An 11,312-nucleotide genomic window follows, 5' to 3' on the forward strand; every position below is an offset into this window, starting at 1 on the left:
TGTCAATTTTTAAGTTTGGTGTCAATTGCATATTTTTTAAATTTTATGCATTTTTTCGAAAAATTCATGCATGGTGTTCTTCATGATCTTCAAGTTGTTCTTGATAAGTCTTCTTGTTTGATCTTTATATTTTCTTGTTTTATGTCTTTTCTTATTTTTCATATGCATTTTGGCATTCATAGTGTCTAAACATGAAAAATTTCTAAGTTTGGTGTCTTGCATGTTTTTCTTTTCTTAAAAATTTTTCAAAAATAAGTTCTTGATGTTCATCATGATCTTCAAAGTGTTCTTGGTGTTCATCTTGATATTCATAGTGTTCTTGCATGCATCATTTGTTTTAATACAAAATTTTTATGTCTTGAGTCATTTTGTTATTTTTCTCTCTCCTCATTAAAAATTCAAAAAATTCAAAAAATATCTTCTCCTTATTTTACTCATAATTTTCGAAATCTTTGGGTTGACTTAGTCAAAAATTTTTAAAATTAGTTGTTTCTTGTTAGTCAAGTCAAGATTTCAATTTTAAAAATCCTATCTTTTCAAAATCTTTTTCAAAAATCAAATCTTTTCCATTTTTCTTATTATTTTTCGAAAACTTTACTAATAATTAATATGATTGATTCAAAAATTTGAAGTTTGTTACTTTCTTGTTAAGAAAGGTTCAATCTTTAAATTTTAGGATCATATCTTTTAGTTTCTTGTTAGTCAAGTAATCAATTTTAATTTTAAAAATCAAATCTTTTTTATTTTCTTTTCAAATCTTTTTCAAAATATCTTTTCAATCATATCTTATTAATCATATCTTTTTCAAATCATATCTTTTTCAAAATCAATTTCAAAAATCTTTTCTAACTCCTTATCTTTTCAAAATTGATTTTCAAATCTTTTTCAACTAACTAATTAAATTTTTGTTTATTTCTTATTTTTTTCAAAACCACCTAACCACTTTTCTCTTTCTAATTTTCGAAAATCATTATCCATTTTTTTCAAAATTCTTTTAATTAACTAATTGTTTCAAATTTTAATTTTAATTTTATTTCTTCTCTTAATTTTCGAAAATCACTAAATATTTTTCAAAAATAATTTTCGAAAACTCTTCTCTTTCACCTCCTTCTTTTTATTTATTCATTTACTAACTCTTCTCTTCATCTAAAAATTCGAACCCTCTCTTCTCCTCTGTGTTCGAATTTTCCTCCTCCTTCTTCTATTCTTTTCTTCTTCTACTCACATAAAGGAATCTCTATACTGTGACATAGAGGATTCCTCTTCCTTTTCTGTTCTCTTCTTTTTCATATGAGCAGGAGCAAGGACAAGGACATTCTTGTTGAAGCAGATCCTGAACCTGAAAGGACTCTGAAAAAGAAGCTAAGAGAAGCTAAAGCACAACAATCCAAAGAAAACCTTACAGAGAATCTCAAAAAAGAAGGAGACATGGCCGAACCAAATAATAATGCAAGGAGGATGCTTGGTGATTATACTACACTTACTTCCAACTTTTATGGAAGAAGCATCTCAATCCCTGCCATTGTAGCAAATAATTTTGAGCTGAAGCCTCAACTAGTTGCTCTAATGCAACAGAACTGCAAGTTTCATGGACTTCCATCAGAAAATCCCTATCAGTTTTTAACTGAGTTCTTGCAGATCTGTGATACTGTTAAGACTAATGGAGTAAATCCAAAAGTCTACAAGCTCATGTTTTTCCCTTTTGTTGTAAGAGATAGTGCTAGAACATGGTTGGACTTACAACCTAAAGATAGCCTGGACTCTTGGGATAAGCTGGTCACGACCTTCTTGGCCAAGTTATTTCCTCCTCAAAAGCTGAGCAAGCTTAGAGTGGATGTTCAGACCTTCAGGCAAAAAGATGGTGAATACCTCTATGAAGCTTGGGAAAGATACAAGCAGTTGACCAAAAAGTGTCTTTCTGACATGCTTTCAGAGTGGATGGTGGACGAAATTGTGATTCCTCTTTTTTTAGATCTGATTCATTGTAATTTGGATTATAGGAATTGGCACTGAGTAGAGATTATTCCTTTTAGAAATTGGCCTTCCTTCACAACTCCGTTCAACTAACCAGCAAGTGTACTGGGTCGTCCAAGTAATACCTTACGTGAGTAAGGGTCGAATCCACAGAGATTGTTGGTATGAAGCAAGCCATGGTCACCTTGCAAATCTCAGTTAGGCAGATTAAAATAGTGTATGGGTTTAAATAAAATAGAAAGAAGTTAAAGAAAAAGGGATAGAAATACTTATGCAGATTCATTGGTGGGAATTTCAGATAAGCGGAGTGGAGATGCTGTAGAGCTCTCGGACGCCTGCCTTTCTACTGCTTCTACTCAATCCTTCTTTCTCCTTTCCATGGCAAGCTTTGTATAGGGGTTCACCATCAATTGTGGCTACTTTCTTCCTCACGGGGAAATAACCTGTGCGGCTGTCACTCGCACAGCTAACCAGTCTGGAGGCATCACCCATGGTTGATAGCTACATCCCATCCTCGCAGTGAAAGCTAATGCTCACGCACTCTGTCACAGTACGGCCAATCACCGGTTGGTTCCCTCCCCTACTGGAATAGAATCCCTCTTTTGCGTCTGTCACCAACGCCCAGCAGGTTACAGGTTTGAAGCACGTCACAGTCATTCATGAACGGAATCCTACTCGGAATACCACAGACAAGGTGAGACTTTCCGGATTCCCAGGATCCTACTCGGAACACCACAGACAAGGTTGGACTTTCCGGATCCAGATGAATGCCGCCATCTATCTAGCTTATACCACGAAGATTCTGTTGGGGAATCTAAGAGATACACATTCAAGCTTCTTTGCATGTAGAACGGAAGTGGTTGTCAATCACGCGCGTTCATAAGTGAGAATAATAATGAGGGTTATTAACTCATCACATTCATCATGTTCTTGAGTGCGAATGAATATCTTGGAATAAGAATAAAAGAGGAATTGAATAAAAGAAAATAGAACTTCATTAATCTTTGAGGTACAGCAGAGCTCCACACCCTTAATCTATGGTGTGCAGAAACTCCACCGTTAAAAATACATAAGAAAAGGGTTCAGGCATGGCCGAATGGCCAGCCCCCCTAAACGTGATCAATGATCTCCTAGGATGAAGAATAAAACAAAACTGAGACCAAAGATGAGACCAAAGATGATTGATACATTAGTAAATCATCCTATTTATAATAAACTAGCTCCTAGGGTTTACATGAGTAAGTAATTGATGCATAAATCCACTTCCGGGGCCCACTTGGTGTATGTTTGGGCTGAGCTTGATCAATCCACGTGTAGAGGCTTCTCTTGAAGTTGAATTTCGAGTTATGACGTGTTTTGGGCGTTCAACTCCGGATCATGACGTTTTTCTGGCGTTTAACTCCAGACAGCAGCATGAACTTGGCGTTCAACGCCAAGTTACGTCGTCATTCTTCGAATAAAGTATGGACTATTATATATTGCTGGAAATCCCTGGATGTCTACTTTCCAACGCCGTTGAGAGCGCGCCAATTGGAGTTCTGTAGCTCCAGAAAATCCATTTCGAGTGCAGGGAGGTCAGAATCCAACAGCATCAGCAGTCCTTTTGTCAGCCTTTTTCAGAGTTTTGCTCAAATCCCTCAATTTCAGTCAGAATTTACCTGAAATCACAGAAAAACACACAAACTCATAGTAAAGTCCAGAAATGTGAATTTAACATAAAAACTAAGGAAAACATCCCTAAAAGTAGCTCAATCATCCTAAAAACTACTTAAAAACAATGCCAAAAAGCGTATAAATTATCCGCTCATCACAACACCAAACTTAAATTGTTGCTTGTCCCCAAGCAACTGAAAATCAAATAGGATAAAAAGAAGAGAATATACTATAAAGTCCAAAATATCAATGAATATTAATTTAATTACATGAGCGGGACTTGTAGCTTTTTGCTTCTGAACAGTTTTGGCATCTCACTTTTTCCTTTGTAGTTTAGAGGTATTGGCGTCTCTGGGGGAGATCAGAATTTGGGATAGTGTTATTGACTTTCTTAGTTAAGCATGTTGATTCTTGAACACAGCTACTTATGAGTCTTGGCTGTGGCCCTAAGCACTTTGTCTTCCAGTATTACCACCGGATACACAAATGCCACAGACACATAACTGGGTGAACCTTTTCAGATTGTGACTTTAGCTTTGCTAAAGTCCCCAGTTAGTGGTGTCCAGAGCTCTTAAGCACACTCTTTAGCTTTAGATCACGACTTTAACCATTCAGTCTCAAGCTTTTCACTTGGACCTTCATGACACAAGCACATGGTTAGGGACAGCTTGATTTAGCCGCTTAGGCCTGGATTTTAATTCCTTGGGCCCTCCTATCCATTAATGCTCAAAGCCTTGGATCCTTGCCTTGAATTTTTCGCCACTTTTTTTTTTTCACTGCTTTTTCTTGCTTCAAGAATCAAATTCATGGTTTTTCAGATCATCAATAACATTTCTCTTTGTTCATCATTCCTTCAAGAACCAACAATTTTAAACACTCATAAACAACAAGATCCAAAGACATATGCACTGTTCATTCATTCATTCAGAAAACAAAAGCATTGTCACCACATCAATATAGTTAAACTAAATTCAATAATAATTTCGAAAATTATGTACTTCTTGTTCTTTTGAATTAAAACATTTTTCTTTTAAGAGAGGTGAAGGACTAATGGATTTTATTCATAGCTTTAAGGCATGGTTACATACTAATGATCATGAAATAAAGACACAAAACATAGATAAACACAATAATTAAAAACCGAAAACAGAAAGAAATTAAGAACAAGGAATGAATCCACCTGAGTAAGGGTGGCGCCTTTTTGAAGGTCCAATGGTGCTCTTTGAGCTCCTCTATGTCTCTTCCTTGCTTCTGTTGAATGATTCCTAGTAATTTTCGTGTTCCTCCCCTTAGTTGCTTCCAATAATTTTGTGGAGGATAACTTATCCCCTGAGGTATCTCAGGGATCTCTTGATTTGCAGCCACATGTTCTACCCAACTGAGCTATTCCAGTTTACATGAGTCTTTTCATCTCCCATGACTCAGAGGTGGAAGCTTTTGTCTTCCCTTTGAGGTTTCTCTGGCCTTAGGTGCCATTAATGGTAATGGAAAAGCAAAAAGCTATGCTTTTACCACACCAAACTTAAAATATTGCTCGCCCTCGAGCAAGAGAAGAAAGAAGAGAAGAAGAAGAAGAAGATGGAGGTGAGTGAGGGGAAATGGATTCGGCTATATGGGTGGGATTGGGTGGGAAAGAATTTTGAATTTTGAAGGTGAGTGGTGATGGGTGTTGGTTAAGTGTGACATGGGGAGTAGTCATCACAAAAACTAGGATTAGGAGGTAAGGTGGGAATATGGTAGGTGGGGATCCTGTGGGGTCCACAGATCCTGAGGTGTGGATCCTGTGGGGTCCACAGATCCTGAGGTGTCAAGGAATTCCATCCCTGCACCAAATAGGCATGTAACATGCCTTCATGCATCATCCTGGCGTTCAAACGCCCATTGGTGCATGTTCTGGGCGTTAAACGCCCATGTAATGCATGTTTCTGGCGTTGAACGCCAGTTTCATGCTTGTTCCTGGCGTTCAGCGCCAGTTTGTCCTCCCTGTGCATCATCCTGGCGTTTAACGCCAGGTTGTTGCTTGTTTTGGGCGTTCAGCGCCAGAATGGTGCTCTGTTCTGGCGTTGAACGCCGGCCAGATGCACCTTCTGGGCGTTGAACGCCAGCCCGTGCGTCCTCCAGGGTGAAAATTTTTTTCTTCTGTTTTTTGACTCTGTTTTTTAATTTTTTTGATTTTTTCGTGACTCCTCATGATCATGTACCTAATTAAACACAAAAATAACAAAGAAACAAAATAAAATAGAATTAGATAAATAAAATTGGGTTGCCTCCCAACAAGCGCTTCTTTAATGTCAATAGCTTGACAGTGGCTCTCATGGAGCCACATGATGATCAGGTCAATTTAGTGTGTAGTTGTCCCAACACCAAACTTAGAGTTTGGATATGGGGTTTGAACACCAAACTTAGAGTTTGGTTGTGGCCTCACAACACCAAACTTAGAGTTTGACTGTGTGGGTTCTTCTTGACTCTGAACTGAGAGAAGCTCTTCATGCTTACTCTCTTTTGTCACAGAGGGATGGCCAAGTGCTTGAAACACAAGGTAGTCCCCATTCAATTGAAGGACTAACTCACCTCTGTTGACATCTATCACAGCTCCTGCTGTGGCTAGGAAAGGTCTTCCTAGGATGATGCATTCATCATCTTCCTTCCTAGTGTCTAGGATTATGAAATCAGTAGGGATGTAAAGGCCTTCAACCTTTACTAGCACGTCCTCTACTAATCCATATGCTTGCCTCACTGACTTATCTGCCAATTGCAATGAGAACAAAGCAGGTTGTACCTCAATGATCCCCAGCTTCTCCATTACAGAGAGTGGCATAAGATTTATCCCTGACCCAAGATCACATAGAGCTTTTTCAAAGCTCATGGTGCCAATGGTGCAAGGTACTAAGAACTTGCCAGGATCTTGTTTCTTTTGAGGTAGAGTTCTCTGAATCCAAGTATCTAGTTCACTAATGAGCAAGGGAGGTTTATTTTCCCAAGTCTCATTACCAAACAACTTGGCATTCAGCTTCATGATAGCTCCTAAATATAGAGCAGCTTGCTCTTCAGTCACATCTTCATCCTCTTCAGAGGATGAATATTCTTCAGAGCTCATGAATGGCAGAAGGAGATTTAATGGAATCTCTATGGTCTCTAGATGAGCCTCAGATTCCTTTGGATCCTTAATAGGAAACTCCTTCTTGCTTGAGGAACGTCCCAGGAGGTCTGCCTCACTAGGATTTTTGTTCTCCTCCTCCCTAGTGCATTCGGCCACTTTGATTAAATCAATGGCCTTGCACTCTCCCTTTGGATTTTCTTCTGTATTGCTTGGGAGAGTACTGGGAGGGGTTTCAATAACTTTCTTACTCAGCTGGCCCACTTGTGCCTCCAAATTCCTAATGGAGGATCTGGTCTCATTCATGAAACTAAAAGTGGCCTTTGACAGATCAGAGACTATATTGGCTAAATTAGAAGTATTTTGTTCAGAATTCTCTGTCTGTTGCTGAGAAGATGATGGATATGGCTTACTATTGTTCAGCCTTGCACGTCCACCATTGTGAAAACCTTGTTGAGGTTTTTGATCCTTCCAGGAGAAATTTGGATGATTTCTCCATGATGAGTTATAGGTGTTTCCATAAGGTTCACCTAAGTAATTAACCTCTGCCATGGCAGGGTTTTCAGGATCATAAGCTTCTTCAGAAGCTGCCTCTCTAGTACTGTTGGATGCATGTTGCAATCCATTCAGATTTTGAGAGATCATGTTGACCTGTTGAGTCAACACTTTGTTCTGAGCCAATATGGCATTCAGAGCATCAATTTCAAGAACTCCTTTTTTCTGAGGTACCCCATTATTCACGGAATTCCTCTCAGAGGTATACATGAACTGGTTGTTTGCAACCATGTCAATGAGTTCTTGAGCCTCTTCAGGCGTTTTCTTCAGGTGAATAGATCCACCTGCAGAATGATCCAGTGACATTTTCGAAAATTCAGAGAGACCATAATAGAATATATCTAATATGGTCCATTCTGAAAACATGTCAGATGGACATCTTTTGGTCAGCTGCTTGTATCTTTCCCAAGCTTCATAGAGGGATTCACCATCTTTTTGTTTGAAGGTTTGAACATCCACTCTCAGCTTGCTCAGCTTTTGAGGAGGAAAGAATTTATCCAAGAATGCAGTGACAAGCTTATCCCATGAGTCCAGGCTGTCTTTGGGTTGTGAATCCAACCATACTCTAGCTCTGTCTCTTACAGCAAAAGGGAAAAGCAAGAGTCTGTAGACTTCAGGATTAACTCCATTTGTCTTTACAGTGTCACAGATCTGCAAGAATTCAGTTAAAAACTGATAAGGATCTTCAGATGGAAGTCCATAAAACTTGCAGTTTTGTTGCATTAGAGCAACTAGTTGAGGCTTAAGCTCAAAGTTATTGGCTCCAATGGCAGGAATGGAGATGCTTCTTCCATCAAACTTGGATGTTGGCTTTGTGAAGTCACCAAGCATTCTCCTTGCATTATTGTTATTATTTTCTTCTGCCATCTCTTTCTCTTGTTCGAAATTTTCTAAAAGGTTGCTTCTGGATTGTTGTATTTTAGCTTCTCTTAATTTTCTCTTCAGAGTCCTTTCAGGTTCTAGATCGATTTCAACAAGAGTGCCTTTATCCCTGTTCCTGCTCATATGAAAGAAAAGGGAACACAAAAAGAAAAGGAATCCTCTATGTCACAGTATAGAGATTCCTTTATGTTAGTAGAAAAAGAAAGGGGGTAGAAGAATGAAGAATGGGTTCGGTTTTATGGATGAAGAAAGGTGAAGAGAAGTGTTTGTAATTAAATAATTAAATAGAAGAAGAAAAGAAAAAGGAATTTTCGAAAATAATTTTGAAAAAGAGTTAGTGATTTTCGAAAATTAGAAATAAATTATAATTAAAATTAAAACATGAAACAATTAATAAAAAAAAGAACTTTTGAAAAAGAGAGAGAGATTTTCAAAAGTAGAAGAGAGAGAAGTAGTTAGATGGTTTTGAAAAAAGATAAGAAACAAACAAAAAGTTAGTTAGTTGATTGAAAAAGATTTGAAATCAAAATTGAAAAAGATAAGAAGATAGAGAGTTAGGTAAGATATTTTGAAATCAAATTTTGAAAAAGATAAAATTTTTGAAAAAGATAAGATAAAAAGATAAAAAGATTGGTAAGAAAAAGATATTTTGAAAAAGATTTAATTTTTAAAATTACTTAGCTAACAAGAAACTACAAGATAAGATTCTAGAACTTAAAGATTGAACCTTTCTTAACAAGAAAGTAACAAACTTCAAATTTTTGAACCAATCACATTAATTGTTAGCTAATTTTCGAAAATTACATATAAAGATAAGAAAAAGATTTTTGAAAAATAATTTGAAAAAGATTTTTGAAATTTTCGAAAAATAGAAAAAAAATGAAAAAGATATGATTTTTGAAAAAGATTTTGAAAAGAAAAGATTTTTAAAATTTGAAATTTTGACTTGACTTGTAAGAAACAACTAATTTTGAAAATTTTTGACCAAGTCAACCCAAAATTTCGAAATTTGGAGGGAAATTAGGAAAAGATATTTTTGATTTTTAAATTTTTAAAGAAAAACACAAAAATGACCCAAAATATGAAAATTTTGGATCAAGACACAAGATGCATGCAAGAATGCTATGAATGTCAAGATGAACACCAAGAACACTTTGAAGATCATGATGAACATCAAGAACATGATTTTGAAAAAATTTTTGATGCAAAGAAAACATGCAAGACACCAAACTTAGAAATTTTTAATGCATGAAAAATATGAATGCAAAAATGCACATGGAAAACAAGAAACAACACAAAACAAGAAATTATCAAGATCAAACAAGAAGACTTGTCAAGAACAACTTGAAGATCATGAAGAACACTATGAATGCATGGATTTTCGAAAAATGCAAGAAAAAATTTTTGAAGCATGCAATTGACACCAAACTTAAAAATTGACTCAATACTCAAACAAGAAACACAAAATATTTTTTATTTTTATGATTTTCTAATTTTTTTGGATTTTTATTAATTATTTGCGAAAATAAAGTGAAGAAAAACGAAAATTAAAAGAAAAATTTTGAAAAAGAATTTTGAAAAGAAAATTACCTAATCTGAGCAACAAGATGAACCGTCAGTTGTCCATACTCGAACAATCCCCGGCAACGGCGCCAAAAACTTGGTGGACGAAATTGTGATTCCTCTTTTTTTAGATCTGATTCATTGTAATTTGGATTATAGGAATTGGCACTGAGTAGAGATTATTCCTTTTAGAAATTGGCCTTCCTTCACAACTCCGTTCAACTAACCAGCAAGTGTACTGGGTCGTCCAAGTAATACCTTACGTGAGTAAGGGTCGAATCCACAGAGATTGTTGGTATGAAGCAAGCCATGGTCACCTTGCAAATCTCAGTTAGGCAGATTAAAATAGTGTATGGGTTTAAATAAAATAGAAAGAAGTTAAAGAAAAAGGGATAGAAATACTTATGCAGATTCATTGGTGGGAATTTCAGATAAGCGGAGTGGAGATGCTGTAGAGCTCTCGGACGCCTGCCTTTCTACTGCTTCTACTCAATCCTTCTTTCTCCTTTCCATGGCAAGCTTTGTATAGGGGTTCACCATCAATTGTGGCTACTTTCTTCCTCACGGGGAAATAACCTGTGCGGCTGTCACTCGCACAGCTAACCAGTCTGGAGGCATCACCCATGGTTGATAGCTACATCCCATCCTCGCAGTGAAAGCTAATGCTCACGCACTCTGTCACAGTACGGCCAATCACCGGTTGGTTCCCTCCCCTACTGGAATAGAATCCCTCTTTTGCGTCTGTCACCAACGCCCAGCAGGTTACAGGTTTGAAGCACGTCACAGTCATTCATGAACGGAATCCTACTCGGAATACCACAGACAAGGTGAGACTTTCCGGATTCCCAGGATCCTACTCGGAACACCACAGACAAGGTTGGACTTTCCGGATCCAGATGAATGCCGCCATCTATCTAGCTTATACCACGAAGATTCTGTTGGGGAATCTAAGAGATACACATTCAAGCTTCTTTGCATGTAGAACGGAAGTGGTTGTCAATCACGCGCGTTCATAAGTGAGAATAATAATGAGGGTTATTAACTCATCACATTCATCATGTTCTTGAGTGCGAATGAATATCTTGGAATAAGAATAAAAGAGGAATTGAATAAAAGAAAATAGAACTTCATTAATCTTTGAGGTACAGCAGAGCTCCACACCCTTAATCTATGGTGTGCAGAAACTCCACCGTTAAAAATACATAAGAAAAGGGTTCAGGCATGGCCGAATGGCCAGCCCCCCTAAACGTGATCAATGATCTCCTAGGATGAAGAATAAAACAAAACTGAGACCAAAGATGAGACCAAAGATGATTGATACATTAGTAAATCATCCTATTTATAATAAACTAGCTCCTAGGGTTTACATGAGTAAGTAATTGATGCATAAATCCACTTCCGGGGCCCACTTGGTGTATGTTTGGGCTGAGCTTGATCAATCCACGTGTAGAGGCTTCTCTTGAAGTTGAATTTCGAGTTATGATGTGCTTTGGGCGTTCAACTCCGGATCATGACGTTTTTCTGGCGTTTAACTCCAGACAGCAGCATGAACTTGGCGTTTAACGCCAAGTTACGTCGTCATTCTTCG

This window comes from Arachis stenosperma, chromosome 9 (genome assembly GCF_014773155.1).
Source record: "Arachis stenosperma cultivar V10309 chromosome 9, arast.V10309.gnm1.PFL2, whole genome shotgun sequence".
Taxonomy (NCBI): Eukaryota; Viridiplantae; Streptophyta; class Magnoliopsida; order Fabales; family Fabaceae; genus Arachis; species Arachis stenosperma.